The 17,466-nt window shown below is 49.8% G+C and overlaps 1 protein-coding gene across 11 annotated transcripts in view; it reads right to left on the minus strand.

Annotated features, from left to right (window-relative positions):
* Nucleotides 1-17,466, minus strand: part of EIF4G1 (eukaryotic translation initiation factor 4 gamma 1) — a 1,670,216-nt gene that overhangs the window by 1,304,847 nt on the left and 347,903 nt on the right. For all 11 annotated transcript variants that reach the window (XM_069618798.1, XM_069618805.1, XM_069618804.1 and 8 more), the window contains one exon: nucleotides 10,773-10,904. The gene's annotated coding sequence lies outside the window, so the exon portion shown is untranslated. The remainder of the gene's footprint in view (nucleotides 1-10,772; nucleotides 10,905-17,466) is intronic.

Below are 17,466 nucleotides of genomic sequence, written 5' to 3' on the forward strand. Positions count from 1 at the left end.
GGGAGGGTTCGCATGTGAATCCATGCCAGACCCATGCTGGAGAACAACAGTTACAGGTAAGTAACTTGTTCCTTCTCCAGCATGGGGTCTGGCATGGATTCACATGCTCATGAATAAAAGAATACACAGCAGTACACACATGCACAACCACGGGAGGTGGCAACAGGCTCAACATTAAGCAATACAACAACTCAACATTAAGCATCTCTTACCTTCTCACCAGGCTCACCTTAGGCGAACAGGTTGCGCAGCACTGCTTGGCCGACCCTGGACTCCTCCCTGGAATCCCGGTCGACGCAGTAGAATTTCGTGAAGGTGTGCGTCGACCTCCACGTAGCAGCCCTGCAGATGTCCAGCAGGTGCACACCAGATAGGAACGCCGTGGTAGCTGCGATCGCTCTGGTGGAATGGGCTCTCGGACGGCCAGGCAGCGGTCGGTTTGCCAACCGATGACAGTACATGATACAGCCGGAGAGTCATCTGGAAATGGAAGCCTTTGAGAGAGCCTTCCCCTGATTGACAGGACCAAAGTTCACAAAAAGTTGTGACGTCTTCCGAAAACTTTGTGCGGTCCACGTAGAACTTCAGCGCTCTAGCCACATCCAGCGAGTGCAAAGTCCTTTCAGCCGGCGACGGGAAGAAAACAGGCAACACCAAGGGTTTGTTGAGGTGGAAGTCTGACGGCACCTTGGGCATGAAGGAGGGGTGCGTCCTGAGCACTACCCTTGCGTCGTGAAAAGTCAAGTACAGGGCCTTGCAGGAAAGGGCCTGGATCTCTCCCACCCGTCATGCTGACGTGATGGCCACAAGAAACGCTGTTTTCCACGACAAGAACTTCAACGGAGCTGAGTGCAGAGGCTCGAACGGAGGTCCCATGAGCTTGGTCAGCACCACGTTGAGTTCCCAAGCGGGGGCCGGAGCCTTCACCGGCGGGAACGATCTGAAAAGTCCATTCATGAATTCTTTCACCAGACAATGAGACCACAAAGCCGTCCGTCCCGTGGTTCTGGTGTATCGGGAGATCGCAGCAAGATGAATCTTGATGGAAGCGTGCGCCAGTCCAGACTTGGCCAGCGTCAGTAGGTACGGCAGTACTTGAGGAGCCGTAATCCGTAGAGGGTTATCTTCTGTGCGTGGCACCAGACAGAACCTCTTCCATTTGTTTCCGTAGCATAAGAGTTGAGGACGCCCTGGCCTTTGCAAGAACCTCTCTGCAGTCGGCCGGTATGTCGTAACCTCCAAACTCTAACGCTGCAGGAGCCAGGCCTGCAAGTTCAGCGACTTCGGGTCGTGATGGAGGATGGCGCCTCCTTCCCTGGAGAGAAGATCCGCATCCGCTGGCAGCTTGATTGACGGGGACGCTAACAAGTCCAGAAGGTCCGGGAACCATATCTGCCTCGGCCACGCAGGTGGGACGAGGATCATCCTGCACCGTGACCTCTTGAGCTGGTTGATGAGCCGGATCAGCAATGGCAATGGAGGGAACGCGTATAGAAACAGGCCCTCCCAGGGGAACGAGAAAGCATCGCCCATGCTCCTCGGCTCGGGAAACCTGCTGGCGAACCTCCGGCACTTGGAATTCGTCGCGAACATATCGATCTGGGATGTGCCCCACCGTCAGAAGAGGCAGTCCACTAGATCCTTTCGTAGTTCCCACTCGTGGCACGAGCGCAGCTCTCTGCTGAGCGAGTCAGCGATGGCGTTTTTTATTCCTGCCAGATGAAACGTCACCAGAAACATCCCTTGGGCGACGGCCCAATGCCACAGATCCTGCGCCTCCTTGGACAGGGCTGGGGATCTGGTACCGCCCTGCTTCCTGATGTAGAACATGGTGGTGGTGTTGTCGGTGAAGATCCTCGCCACCTTGCCCTTGAGGGACGGAAGAAAGGACCCGAGGGCCCAAAACACTGCATGGAGCTCCAGGATGTTGATATGGAGGGACCTCTGTCGGAAGCCAAAGGCCTCTCGCGTGCACATTTTCTGTGTGCGCTCCCCACCTTTCCAGGGAGGCATCCGTGGTCACTGTCTTCTGGTGGCCCGGGGTCTGGAAGTCCATGCCCGCCATCAGATGCACGCGGGTGCCCCACCACTGGATCGCTCGTGGGAAGCTCTCGTCGAGTGTGATCCTGTCCTCGAAGCTGCCCGTCGTCTGGATCCAGCGAGCGTCCAGGAACTCCTGTAACGGGCGCATCCGAAGCCTGCACAGGCGGATGAGATAAATGCAAGAAGACATCATTCCGAGGAGGGATTTGATGGACCTCACCCTGGCCGCATCCGCAACCAGCATCCGCTGCAACTTGCCAAAGATGACCCTTGTCCTTTCCTCCGACGGAGAGGCCAGAAGTGCCACTGTGTCGAATTTCGCTCCCAGAAACAGTGCGTCTTGCGCGGGCACCAGGTGGGACTTGGCGTAGTTTATGGAGAATCCCAGGTCCGTGAGTAGTTGGACGGTCCTCTCCGTGTGCTCGGCGGCAAGCTCCCTTGTCTTTGCTCGGATGAGCCAGTCGTCCAGTTAGGGGTAGACGTGGATCCCCTCCAGGAGCAGCCGCGCCGCCACCGGTGCGAGGCACTTGGTGAACACCCTGGGTGCCGACCTCAATCCGAAGGGAAGGGCTCCTAACTGGTAGTGACGCCCTTGGACCACGAATCTGAGAAACTGTGTCCCTTTAGGATGGGGATATGGAAGTAAGCATCCTCCAAATCCAGGAAATCACCCTCCTCCAGCTGACCCAGGACGTGCTGGAGGGTGACAATCCGGAACTTCTGTGCCTTGATGAATTTGTTCAGTCGTCGTAGGTCCAGGATGGGACGCCATCCTCCTGTTTTCTTCACGAGGAAGTATCTTGAGTAAACTCCGGAGCCCCGAAGCCTCTTTGGGACGAGCTCAATGGCGCCTTTCTTGAGCATTGCCTTTACCTCCAAGAGAAGTTGAGGGACGTGATGTTCCTTCCTGGCCACGGGGGGGTGGGGGGGGGGGGGGACGCGCAGGCACTTCTTTAGAAACTCGAGCGCGTGACCCTGGGCCAGGGCGTCCAGCACCCAACTGTCGGTGGAGATGGACTCCCACACGCTGACTAAGTTCGCCAGCCGGCCTCCCACCGGGATGCTTCGGTGGGGGCCAGACCCCCACGGCCGGTTCAGTCCTGCTTCGACGAGGCTTTGCCGCCTTGTCCTCTCTGGCGACGACGGCGGGGACCGCCTGACTTGCCTCATCCCCATTAGGCTTCCTGTGACGACGAACAGGCCGCTTGACGGTAGGTGGAATATCCGCCGCTGGAACCTTTGGAGGCACCCTGCTTGCCTCCGGTGCTCCGAAAGGGCGGCCGCCGTTGCTGGAGAACACCAAGAGCCCGGGCCGTCTCAGTCTTGATGGCTTGTAGGGAATCGTCCACTGTTTTCCCAACAGGTTGCTCCCGTCGAACGGCATGTCCAAAACTCTGGTCTGCACGTCCTGCCGGAAGTCCGTTGCCTTGAGCCATCCTCCGTTGCCCAACTGGCAAAACCCAGTGTCAGCCATGTCCGTTGCTATCGTAACGGCGTGGGCCGACGCCACTTCTCCTTCCTGAAAGATCTCTAGGGCCTCCGCCCTCTTGTCCGGTAGGAAGTCCAGCAGGGGGGGTGATCTTGTACCACAGCTCCGTCGTAGCGGGCTACGATAGCCAAGGCGTTGGCAGCCTTAATCGTGGTCGCTGCCGATGAGATGACTGCGTCCCATCGTGTCCAATTTCTTTCCCTCGCCGTCCGGCCCCGCTTTCTTCCTGGCCGCCGCGGAGACGACCGAGTCCGGGGTCGGCTGTGCCCGAAGGCACAAGAGGGCTGCGTCCGGGAACCGGGACTACTTCTCGTACCGATCCCCGTCTCGCAGGCGTTGTGGATGGGTTCTTGAGGAGGGCGAGACCCTCATCCCAGATATCGTCCAGTAGAGCTACAGCGAGGACCGTCTTCCTCTTGGTCTCGTGCCGTTGATAAAGGAAACCTTCCTTCTCTTCCGGGCAGAGCTGGAAAAGCTTGAATGCCCTGGCGATCATGGCATGAAACGATCCAATCTCGACGGACGGGGAAGCCCGGGGAGGAGGTGACGGAAGATCCTCGTCGTAAACCTCGTCTGTACCCGTCGCGGCCGTGTCCATCCCCGTATCATCCCCACGGGTTGTGGACGGGGAGGAGGGCTGAGCAGAGCGCGATGGTTGAAAAGGAGGTGGAGGATGAATCCTTCTCTTAGGAGGAGGGCTCCCAGAAGGGCCTGGCTCAGGGTCCCCCGTCGGGAGTGGTTCCTCCGTTGGCAGTAACGGCAATCTCGTCCTCATCTCCTGCATAAGGACTGTATAGCCAACAAAATGGCCGCCGAGTTGTCTTGCGGCACTGGTTGAGGGGATTCCGACGGGCGGTCAGGAGCCTCGTCGGCACCCTCGACGTTCTCGTCTCCTACGTCGGGGTCCCTCCCGACGGGCTGGTCGTCTTCCACCCCAATGCCGTGGCTTAAGACTTCGATCAGCTCCTCTTCAGAGGTTGAGGCCGAATCCACGACGACCTCCTGCCCCCCCTTTTTCTTCTCCGGAGGTTTCACTGGGGTCCTGTCGATGGGCTTGAAAGAGGACTCCCTCCGCGGTGGCAGGGACACTCTGGGCCCAGAGGTCGCCTCCACTGGTGTAGCCTCCACAGGCTGAGCAAGGGCCGCCGCGACTGTCTCGATAGAGGCCTTGGCAGGGTGGATCAAGGCTTTCACCACCTTAGGTGCGCTCACCGCCTTCTCCTTGGGGGGGGAGGGTCAGCGCCTCGCTCCCCCTCCGATGGGGCCTTCGAGCTCGACCAGGGTCTCTCCAGGAGCTTCGCCGGGTGCTCAGCCTTCCTCTTACCCGAGCCAGAGCGGTGGCTCGTGGTTGATGGCACCGGGGAGGATGCCCCCTGCCTGGCAACCGTAGAGCCTGAGCGTTTGGCGCTCCCAGTGCCAGCGGACTCGCGGTGCTTGGCTTTCTGTTGGGCCCCCGTCGCCGGGGCGCCCTCAAAGGTCTTAGAAGACCGCTCGGACTTCTTTTTCTCGCCTGACGGGCTCTTCCCTTCCAGCCAGTTGACGCAGATGGCGGTCCTTCATGGTCCGCTCCGACATATTGCTGCAAAACGCACAGTCCTTCTCCACGTGCGTCTTGTCCTCATGCAGGCAGTAGAGGCAAAGGGAGTGTTCGTCCTCCTTAAAGACATTCTGAAGCTGGCATCCAGGGCAGGCCCTGAACAGCTTTCCGGGCGTCGAGCTTCCCTTCTCCTGGGCCATGTCCGAGATGGGCCTGAGAAACTTCTGGAGTCCTCCAAAAGCGAAATCTTCACCCTTGAGGGGCATAGAAGTATCCGACACGGATCCCCGTTGATCGGATTAAGAAACTGTGGAGCTTGAGGCTCTTGACCGAAAAGAGAATTTTCCTATGAAAAAGCGTGAAAACGCTCTAAAGCTCGAGAGCAATAGCACGAGGATCGCAACACTTGAACGTGTGGTAAAAATCTGAAGATGGCTGCCAGAGGCGGGGCTTAGGGAGATGGCAGTCATTGGCTGTGGTCAGTATGACGCAGAGATCAGTGATTGGTTACTACTACGAAAGACAGATCAGAAAAGAAACTGATACTGATTTTTCTTTACCGAGGATTCCCAGCCTGACGACGGGGAATATTCATGAGCATGTGAATCCATGCCAGACCCCATGCTGGAGAACAATTCAAATACACTTTAAAATTACTTTGAGTCAAATCAAGCCAGTGTATAATCTTTGAATACACTTCATACACTACTACTACACCCTGAGGGGACTTCAATTATAAGGTTAGTATTTGCATTTATACATCATACTAATATCCTTTTTGTAGACTGAGTTGCAGAAAGGAAAGTAAAAAGGTTAGAACAATTTCACAGCAATTGCGATGACAACTAAATCCTCCAATGAAGTCTAGATAAGCCTTTCCCAGCAGTACCAGTGTACAACAAGCTACCCCCTACGAGGGACACAGTATCAAAGTCAATGGATTTTGAAGAGTGCCTTTAGCGAGCCAAGACAGCCAGCCAAAGTCAACTGGACACAGTCTATGGATCTGATGCACTTCTTGGATTAAAGTCTTGCACAATGTTGGATAGTTCAGAAAATCACTTGTAGGGTCACAAGCCGTTAGCCTGTGAAAAGGGAGTTGTAATCAACTCTAAAAAAGGTAAGCCAATACAACTCCCAAGTGAGAAAAGCGTGGCGAAAGTCAATAAGGTAAGTACCCCATGCCTAAACAGTACCTTTGGTTAGAAAAGTGGTCCAGCTGGATTCAGTCTTGCTACAGCGGTGCAGACCCTGGTTCCTGAGCCTCCGTAGTGGGGCCAAGAGGAAGGACGTCTGGCGGGATCCTGCCACGGTACTTGGGAGGTAGTCGCAGCTACAGGCTCTTTTCCGTTCAGCGGCATTTCGCGGTTTCAGCACTTAGCAAACAGCACTGATGCGGATCTCACACACCGGTCAGGCTTTCCTTACTCCTTCGGTCCTGCACTCTGGTGAGGGGACTCTGGAGGTCCTGATTCACAAGGGTCCGTAGGAGGCTCCTGGAGCTTCTAGCCAGATTTGTTCCATGGCAGACGTTCACTCGACTGCGAACACTACCCCTGGCAATGGGCTCCCGCAGCAATGGAGAGGCACAGCAAGTCAGGGATGGTGGTACAGTGGAGTTAGTCTCAGGGTTAGTTGGTCCCCACTAACCCAAGGGGAGAAGTCGTTCCAGAGGAGCTTCTCTGTCAAGGAGAAAAAGGAGGTCAGCACAGTAGCAAGGCTTCACGAGGCAATTCAAAGGTCCATGAGGTTGCAAGCAAGCTTCGTTCGCGGTTTTCGCTCGTTTTTCTCACAGGGGGAGACTGCCTGTAGTCCCAAAACCCTCACCTTTTAAGCAAGTTTTTCCCCCATTCGCGTATAGCCGAGGCTGTCAATCACAGCAAGGTGGCTGTCCTGAAAGGACAGATAGCCAAACAGGACTAGTTGCATTCAGGCATTCCAAGAGACAAGGGACAGAGGTTTCGGGTCCCTCCCTCACATCCTGTCCTCCCAGACACATTGGAGCCAGGGGTGGGCTTCAGGGCTGAAGCCCACCAAAGGCAAGATAAACCAAGGGCTCAACCCTGGGACACAGTAAAACCCAAGAAAGACCTCACAAACAGAAAATGGTGAAAAAAGAAGGCAGGGGCCAGTTTGACAATATGGTCACCCCATGGGTGCTGTACTGCAGCAGAGTGTTCAGCCTGCGGTAGGAAAAAGTAAACCACTGCCACCAGCCATTTAAAGCGGGGAGGGTAACATACAAATGTTATGAGAATGTAGGATAAGGGGCTACTAAGTAACCCCCGAGCACTCCATAGAAGATGTGTGCTGGAACCACATGGAGAAAAGTTAAGTGAAGTCAATTTCACTTTACTCTTCTTGGGAATTCTAGTTCAGCCAAGAAAAGTTATTTAAATCGTAAAAGAAATCTAAAGAGACTAATTGGACTAATTGGGCAAGTGGGTAGTAGTCCGATGTTCTCTGCACCCAAGTTTCGTTTAGCTTACGTGCTGCTAACGAGTCAAAGGTTGGGAGAGAATGTCAACCAACCATAGGGTCTATGTAGCAACATGCTATACAATGTTGCACAGGTAAATCTGCTGCTGTTATTCTGCTATCATCTGTATTGTGTATATTTACAGGTAGTTCCAGTCGTGCCTACCATCTAAGGGGCATTCAGCGATATTACTAATACATATGATATATAGGTACATATGTTCCCTTAACCAATCCCTCCCTTCAATAGATTTTACAGTTTGCCACGTAGGAGGACTTCATAAAGGCCACATAGAGGTATAAAGCCTTTGTATAACCGAAACCAGTGTGTGGACTACATTTCGTTGCGGACCAGGTTTCCTACTTTATTTGAGCTGATAATGAAGTAGTACTTAGCCACATTCTTTGAGTCTGTCCAGGTATTTGAGTCCAAGGGAGCACACAAGATGCTCCAAGGTGCTAGTGCACAATGGATAGTGTAAAAGTTGTATTAAAAAAAAATATATAAAAGTTCAAATTGCTGACCGCAAATATCCTTAAGGCAGCAGCAGTCAGAGAAGCAACCGTTTGAGGTTATGGAAGAAAATTGAGCTAGTATTTTTTTTCCTATACGGCTGCATGTGTACTTTAACAAATGCATTTTTTAATTAGAATAAATGCAGAAAAAATAAGGTTGCAAATTATCTTTTTATATAAAAAAAATAAGTATAAACACAGAAAAAAGTCCCAACAATCAATAAATATGGATAAATACAGAAGGAAATGGCAGAATGAATGCCATAAAACCAGGAGCCTTAATTGTAATCCAGTTACATGACCTATGGTTGAGACTGTGCAAAATGTGAAAGCATAAGCATGTAGAACACCGTTTCATCCAAAGTGGATGTTGGTCTAGATCTGGAAGGACGTCATCTTTATCTCTCCCATAAATGCCTTTACAACAGGAATGTTTCAAGTTACGTTGCAAGATCGTGCAAGCCACCAATGTAGATAGATTTAACCCATAACTAGTAGCATAGCACACAAAGCAATGATCGATATTTAACAAAAATTCTAGACTACTCAAGGGGGTCAAACTGGTTCTTTTGTACAAAATCAAGCATAGACCTTCCATTGTCCATTTAAACAGGTAACAAAATGGGTTTTTGGTATGCGTGCCACCTTATGGGGACTTTATAAGCCAAATGTAGATTACCTCAGGAGTGAAGATGACATTTTCACAGAAACTGGATTGGAGTGATGTGGATGCAGTTTCATTAGTGATGCCATCTGCGGTAGATTGTATTCCAAATTTGACTAGTCCAGGATGTTGCAATTAATAGGAGTGGCACGACTAGTTTCTGTAGCACCACCTTATGCATTAATGCTGCTGCTGAAATGTGAAGGCACATACCTGGATCATCAGTGCGTTGCCCAGATATCCTGATTTTGGACAGGCATCTCGACAAGCAAAATCCAGAAATCGTCCTAAAACAAAATGCCCTGCGCCTTCTCCAATTTAGTGAAAAATACTAGTACCGTCTTGGGGAGATATTCCCCTCCATGTGCCTGCTGCAGATGGCATGGGGTTAGTCTACCAGAGTATGCCTGGTTTCAGACAAGAAAATTGACTAATTTGTTGTGCTATTTGCAGTCTACGTGGAGTGCTTAGACCACAGTGAAATTACATATGGAGGGGGAATAGACCGGATTCGAAGTAGTAGGGACATTCCTGCGTGTCTGGAAAACCTAGCTACAAGCATTAAATATTGGTTAAAAAAAAAAGGCAGTTCGTATTATTCCTCTGTACTGATGTCTTGTATGTCACGGAAAAGACAAATCCATGCCCGAGATGATGAATCTCTGGCAAAGTTTTAACATGGATTCCAGAAATGACTGTGCTGGAACTATAGAGTATTTTTCCAAGTGCATCTCACACCTCACAAACAAAACCATGACAATGTTTTTAAAAATAAAGCTCATTTGGGCTTTTACATCCTCCACCATTTGAAATTGGCTGACTGCACAGAGGTTTTCAATCAATTGCATATGGTAGGCTGGCTGCTTGCACATGTTCAGGCATACGCTAGACATTTGCCCTCTTCCTGGACAGTTAATGACCTTTTCTGCAATCCCAAGACACAAGACTGATCCATGCAGCAACAGCATTTGCATTTCCTCCTCCCCTACTAAACCCAATGACCAAAATTGTTGGGCAACAATGATCCGAGGCAGGTAGAGTAGGATAATTGCACAGGTGGCATGTAAACATCCTACATGGGTAAACGCTTAGGAATATAAAACTGCGTAAGTAGCTGCACAAATCCATAACTGTACAGTCATCCTATATCAGACACTTTCCCCTTCATGGTGTATGCCAAAACCAAGTTAAATTTAATTAACAATCCAGAAATCACTTGGGGCTTGTTCACGCACAGTTCCAGAAGCCATTTGGTTTGGCTCTAGGCTGCACACCAGGAATAATCACTTGGGCTGAAAATGGAAGTAAAGATACCTTTAACAGAAGGTGGGTTTTGGGGGGGAAGGGGTGTCTAACAGCAAGTCTAGAAGGGGAAAAATGTTTCGATACTTGCTGTAAGGGCAAGTGTCACCCTCTCCAGCACCCTTCTGTGCATCCATCTCTATGCTGTATCCAGTCTCCAGCACTAAATACACTTTGCACTGCAGCATTCCTAACCATCCCTCCTGCCCTGCTCTTCCTATATCAACTGCAGCATACCATCGTCAACCAGGCGTTTTGCATCATATATATATATATATATATTTTTTTTTTTAACCAAGTCAAATAAGATCATAATTATGCGTTAATGTTTAGCCCTTACTATCAACAAACATTACCTCTTCAGTATTCCATTTTCACAAGTTATTTTTACCATGCATCATTACACATCCAAGACATGTAGCAGGAGTGTAAATCTATCACACTGCAATAAAGCACAATTGCATTCATATACACTACCCAAAGAACATGTTGCATCTTTTTTAAACTCCCTTGCCCAGGGCAATTCTATACACACAAATACATAGCAGCAAAAATATATATTCTATACACAAGACATTTTTGCACATGCAGACTAAACAAAAATACATGCACCAGTTTTGTAAGCCAACAGGCCATGTAGCAGTTTTTCTAAGGTTACTATCCAGCGCACACACATGCATCATGTATGTAGTAGGCATGAAATTGAGTCACACTAAAAAAAAAAGTACAAGTAATGATCCTACCTCCAGTGTCTCTAGCTCTACGCAGATATTGCAAAGACTGGAAGCAGCCACACGTCATTCTTCAATGCACAAGCGAACATTCAGAAGTCTTGTTCCATTGCTAGATTTCAATCGTGCTTTTCAATGCCTCACCTGGGAATAATATCACATGCACAATGTGGGCCAATAGAAAAAGCAACGGAAAAAGTCATGACAATTTAATAGGCAAAGTAAAAAAATACTAACAACGATCAGTGTTGTCCAATTTGAAATTACATGACTGGTCTTAGTTTAACGTACGAGCAATGGAGCAGTCGTATGCCTTTACCTCTTCCACATTCACTTCGTCCAACACTGACCTCGTTGCACTAACTTAATCCGGCATGTACTAGTCATACATTCACTTCGTAATTACAGGGGGGACCCCATGTAGCCGCCTCCCCCCTCTTTTCAAACCCATATTCTTCCCCCATATTCTTCCCCCAACCTTGCAGCCACGGGCTTCCAACCCACACTTTGTACTTACCTTGTGGCGGTACACTTTGCTATGTGCCGACTGGCAGTGTCCCTGCGACATCTGTTCCCTTTCCCTTCCGTGAACGAGAACAGGCGGCGCAGGGTCCTTTAATTGTCTTTGTGTTTTTTTAAACATCGGACAGTTCGGTTAGCGGGGACACCCTGCAACCACCATTCACTGTTTGTTGGTGTATTTGGTATTGCGCGCCAAACCCATAGGTAGCCGGGCGCAGTAGAGGTCAAGACAGCTTAAGCTTGGTTACATAATGTGTACAAAGAAGCATATAATATACAAAACCATTTGAAAATAGGCTGCCAGGATAGACAGTGGCATAAAGAAGTAGGGGCATACTGCAAAGCCAGTAGTGCAAGGTACCGAGAAGGTAAGCTAACAGTCATTCGTTCGTAGCCATTTAATTATAGAGTCTAAATTTAGGATATGGTTGTTCCTTTGAGGTCAAGCGGTAGTGCATTCCAGGTTTGTGCTGCAATAACTGGGAAGCTAGATCCTCCAGCTGTGACATGTTTAAATCTAGGTGTTTCTAGGGGATGGGCATTGGCTGTTCTCGTTGGGCGTATGTACGATCTTCTATTTAATGAATAGACTGTATAGTGAATAAGGGTGCAAGGGGCACCCTTGCAGTCCTTGCCATCGAATGGGGGATTTGGTCGAACTTTGACAAAACTGATTTTTCGAACGGCTGAAATTTGGCCAAATCTCGCAATCTTTTTTCCCCAGGCAAATTAAACGTTTTCATGTTAGCTACTGCCCTTAGCTAGGGAAAAGCATTTTGAGCAGGGGTTGGTGCACCAAGCCCCAAACTCGACAATCCATAACAGTGATTAAGAGGCTCTTCAAATTAGGTGTGATGCAGTGTCACTGGTGCTGCTGTTCTGCCAAATTAAGTAAATGCTGGAGCCGGGTACAATGCAACTGTCTGCTTCGTTGAAATTGCAGAGGACTTCAGGCAGCAGCGTGATAAGTTATATTATGATATGTTGGTTGAATGGGTTAGAACACATTGGCATTAAAGTGCTTTTTAAATAGTTGACTGCTGAAGGCAGAAATATGGCTCCTAGTTGAAGGTGGGAAAGTATTTAAAGACTGGTTATATTTTTTGTGGTTTCTTAAATAGTCAATTTTTCCAAGAGGATTGGGCGCCCCTCTGCGTGAACGAACACGGCCAACTGACCGGTTCTTTGGGAAGGAACCCACTCGAGAGTATGCAGCCACATTTTAAGTCACTGTACCTTTCACAGAGGAGACATCCATTTGCATTATCAGTCTTTGTCCCGCTCACATGGGCAGTCCAGCACCGAAATGCTGGACAATTCTCCTCTGCACAAACAGCTACCCCACACATCGGTTTCGGCAGTCGGGCCTCATCAGTGAGGTGGAGCGGTGCCTCTCTAAGCACTCTGAGCAAGGGGTCCACGTCTAAATAACCCTGGGTGACCACAACTGTCTGCTTCGTTGGAAGTGCATCTCCAATGGACTGAAGTGCAGAGGACCTCATGCAGCAGGGTGATCAGTGGCTGAATGGATTTAGTGTTGAGAAAACATTGGCATTAAAGTGCTTTTTAAATAGTGGACGGCTGAAGGCAAAACTATGGCTCTCAGTTGAAAATGGGAAAGAAATTAAAGCATGGGTATATTTTTTGGTGGTTTCTTAAATGGTCCACATTTCAATAGGCGTTTCAGTTTTTTCGGCAGGCTATTCCCCTCTAACAGTCCTTGACACAGAAAGGATATCCATCCAGCGCTTGGGATCTTGGGACCTAGGGGGGGCTCGCAACAGGCAGGGCCCTATATGAGAGATTTTAAAGCATTGGTCTGTGCCATCAAGTGAATTGTGAACCAATAGCAATTTTAAATTGGATGACATGCATTACTCACAGTAATAGCATTTCTGATGATTGCATCTGCTTAGATTCACATGCTGTGCATATGGTCCGACATCCAGTGGTAAACGCAGAGTATTGCATCTTGTCTTTCGGGGACCGAAAGGGGACGTTGGCATATGCAGGTCTAGCACTATCCCCATCATGACATGTAGTGTACCCAAAATCCCTCACACGCCGAGGTCGCTCCAATTGTATTTTTCTGCTATGAAGGAACCCCAGGCTATTCCGAGTACATGAAGAGAAAAAGTAGTAAGACATCTATGTTCCTTCCACCCCGGGCTGGGAGGTAGGGAGGGCGCGTGTGAATCTAAACAGATACAATCATCAGAAATGCTATTATGGCAGGTAATGCACGTCTTCTGATGCTTGTTAATCTGCTTAGAATCACATGCTGTGCATAGACTAGCGATCAGTACCTGGCGTTGGAGGTGGGTTATGAGAAGGAACAGTAGAGAAAAGACGTCTTAATACTGCTGGTCCCACCTGAGAGTCAGATCTAGAATGAGTGTCTAGGCAATAGTGTTTTGTAAAGTTGTCTACAGAACTCCAGGTTGCCGCTTTGCAAATGGACTCTAGGGGAACATTTGCAATGAATGCTATGGAAGCCCCAGTGGCCCGAGGAGTGTGCTCTAGGCTTGAATGGCAGTTATCTTAGCAAGAGAGAAACACTGATGCATTTGACAATCCACCATGAGATAGCCGATTTAGAGACAGGATCCCTTCTCTGCCAGCTGCCACTGAAACGAAAAACTGGTTCGTTTTCCTCAGTGGTTTTGTTCTTTCCAGGTAGAACCTCACTGCCTTGTGCACATCTAGTGCGTGTAGGCTTCTTTCGGCCATGCTAGTGGGATTCTGGGAGATGAATTTAGGCGCAAATCTCGGATGAGTGCGCAGAACCACCTTATCCCTGTGGCCTGTAACAAAAGGGTCTTGAACAGAAAGGGCCTGTAGTTCGCTAACCCTTCTAATAGAAATCATAGCCACTAGGAAGGCTGTCTTGTAAGTAAGGTCTTTTAGACTTGCTTTATGCATTGGCTTAAAGGGAGATCCCATGAGTCTGGTTAAAACCATATTTAGATCCCATCCAGGAGCTGGGTGAGAAATGGGGGATGGATTCTCTTAACCCATTCCATAAAAGCTTTAATAACCAGTATTTTCCACCAGGACACTGTTGTGACGTGGTGTAGGCTGAGAGCAGCTAGTTGAACCTTTAGGGAATTGAAGACCAGTCCTGAGTCGAACAAATGGATTAGGTACAACAATGTGTGTGGGTGAGCAATTTATGGGATTGACGCCCTTGGTATTACACCAGATGACAAAGCGTTTCCATTTACTGGAATAGCAATAACGCGGGTTAGGTTTCCTAGCTTCCCTGAGTTAGTCCATGCATCTCTGAGGGAGCTGAAGGTGTCCAAACTATGACCTCAGGAGCCAGGCTGCTAAAGTCAGAGTTTGTGAGCATGGGTGTAAGGTGTCTCCCCCCTGTCCTGAGACATGTACGAGCAGGGTAGTTTTAGTTTGGGAGGGGGGACATTTCCATCAGATGAGCGAACCAGTGTTGGCGGGCCCACATGGGGGCCACCAGTATCATGGTACCTGGTGCATCTTGTGCACTATATTGTTGAGAAGGGGAGTCGGGACGGGTGGGCTTTTGGGAGCATAGCCAAAATGTTCCTGACTATGCTATCCAGAGTCTGTTCCCGTTGGAGCGGATCTGGGGATACCTGGAGGCGTAGTCTTGGCATTGGGCGTTATCCTAAGTAGCGAACAGATCCATCTCTGGGAAGCCCCATTCTACGAAGACGTTGAAGACAATGTCTTCGTGTAGATGCCATTTGTATTAGAAGGGCAGTGGGAAATCTCTGCTGAGCACGTCTGCCAGAAGACTGAGTTCCCCTGGAACGTGTTGGGACAACAGAAACATCTTGTGTTTGAGAGCCCACATTCAAATGTTTTGGGACAGCTTGGATAGCCCTGGAGCGTGTGTGCCCCCTTGATTGTTTAGGTAGCACATGGCTGTGGTGCCGTCTGTCAGGACCCGAACTGTCTTCCCTTATAGTTGAGTCTGAAACGCTTTTAGTGTCTTGAACAATGCTAATAGCTCCAACAGATTTATATGGTTGGATGCTACTTGTGGGGATCAGACTCCATGCGCTGTCTGCGGACGGAAGTAGGTGAGCCCCCACCCTTCCCCCCCCCACCCCGTGAAAGATGGGTCTGTCGCGAGAGTGGCTTCCACTGCCAGGGGGGTGAAGGTCTTCCCCTTCAAGAGGTTTTCCCTCGACCACCACCGCAGAGAGAGAACGAGGGCTGGCGAGACAACTACCAGATTTTACCATTGTCCGCTGGCCTGCCACCACTGGCTGTTGAGCCACTCTTGCATGGGACGCATGCGCAGCCGCGAGTGGGGAACTAAAATGCATGACGCCATCATACCTAGCAAGCACATTGCCTTGCGTGCCGTCACTGCCCGACTGGCTACATATTGAGGGATCTGAGAAAGCATGTTCTGAACCCTCTTGTTGGAGGGGAAGACGAGACCCTCCTTTGTCGGAATCAGAGCACCTAGGAATTGTTTGGCTATACTGGGGTCCAAGCTGGATTTCTTCTCGTTGATGGAGAATCCTAGACTGAAGAAGGTCTAGTGTCTTCTGTGTATTTCTTAGGCATGCCTCGTAAGAGTCCCCCATTATGAGCAGTAAGGGTAGACAGGGACAGGTAGTCTGCGCAGGTGTGCTGCTGCCACTACCAGGACCTTCGTAAAAACCCTTGGCGCCAAGGCAATGCTGAAGGGGAGTACTTTGAACTGATAGTGCTTGTCCTCTATCATGAACCTTAAGTATTTTCTGTCCGTGGTCAACATTGAAATATGAAAGTATGCATCTTTCATGTCCAATGTCATGTAATCGACCTGTTTCAGCAGTGGAATGACTTCCTGCAAAGTTATCATACAAAACATTTGAAGTTTGACGAATTTGTTTGCTGGGCACGAATCTATTACAGGGCGCATGGCAACGTCCTTTTTGAGTACAAGGAAGAACACTGAATAAATACCCTTGTTTACCTGAAGAATAGGGGCGGCTTCTATGGCGTCCTTTTCCAGAAGTGCTTCCACCTCTTGCTTCAGGATCCGCAGATCTGGCGTCCGGAGTCTTGGGCGGTCTGAACTGTGGTGGCCGGGCAAATTCCACGCAGTACCCGGGGGCGACCGTTTTAGAACCCACTGGTCTGATGTAATCCCCTCCCATGCCGAACAGAAAGATGGTAAGCGCCCCCCCACCCCGACCGGGGTAACATGGGAGGGAACCTAGATCCGTAGGTCATTTCTGACCAGAGGTTGTGGCACCCCTGGAGTTGGGACCCCTAGGTGGATAGTTGGCAGAGGTGCTGGATGCTTGGTTTCAGTTCGTCAGAACCCATGTTGTAGATGTTTTGGGCAGAACAGGATTGGCCTCGAAAGGACCGGCGGGAACCCCGTCCACTGGGGGAGGGTTTTTGTGCGATCTGTTGCAGGGACTGAAGAGTCTCATGCTCTTTTTTGGCAGCCTCCAAGGCATCGTCGACTGCTTGACCAAAGAGATTAGATTCTTCGATAGGCCCGTTTAGAAGAGGGTTTCCGGCTTAAAGCCTGTGTTTCGGAGCCAGGCGTGCCATTTAAGCAGAGTGCCCTGCGCCATGTATCTTCCTACCGTCTCTGCAGTATCCAGAGTGTTCTTTTAAACGTATTGACTTGCCTGCCCTCAGCCACGATGGCAAGTAATTTGGTTCTTGCGGGTTCAGGCACCTCGTGGAGACCACCTTCTATAAGGTTACATTGCGCATCAGCATAACTGGCAAGCAAAGTGGCGTTTGCTGTGCACGTGGTAAAGGCAGCTGCAGTGGTAATGTGTTTACCCAAGGCATATAACCTTTTAGACACCTTATCCGGAGGTGCTACTCCCGTAGCAAGGGGTATTCGCGCCCGTTTCCGGGAGGTGGTGACCACTAGCGAATCAGGGGTGGCGTGACCTTTAATATATTGAGGGTCCGTAGGCGATTACCAAAATCATTTCTCCACCCTTGGATTGCTGGCCTGGTCTGGTGTGACAAGAGAAGGAGCCAGTCTCCTTTTAATGGAATTGAGGGATGGCTTGGCTGGAGGGGGCGGGGTTTCCTTAAGAAAATCCGCCACAAAATCCTTTTCAGGTACTGCTTCTTGGGTGGCGATCTGAAAGTGATCAGCTGCCTTCTTTCAGATTGCATTAAAGGCCATCTGATTGTCTAATGGTGACGCTTGGCGGGCCGGGGAGTCCAC

This window comes from Ambystoma mexicanum, chromosome 10 (genome assembly GCF_040938575.1).
Source record: "Ambystoma mexicanum isolate Mex_15411 chromosome 10, UKY_AmexF1_1, whole genome shotgun sequence".
In the NCBI taxonomy this organism is placed as follows: Eukaryota; Metazoa; Chordata; class Amphibia; order Caudata; family Ambystomatidae; genus Ambystoma; species Ambystoma mexicanum.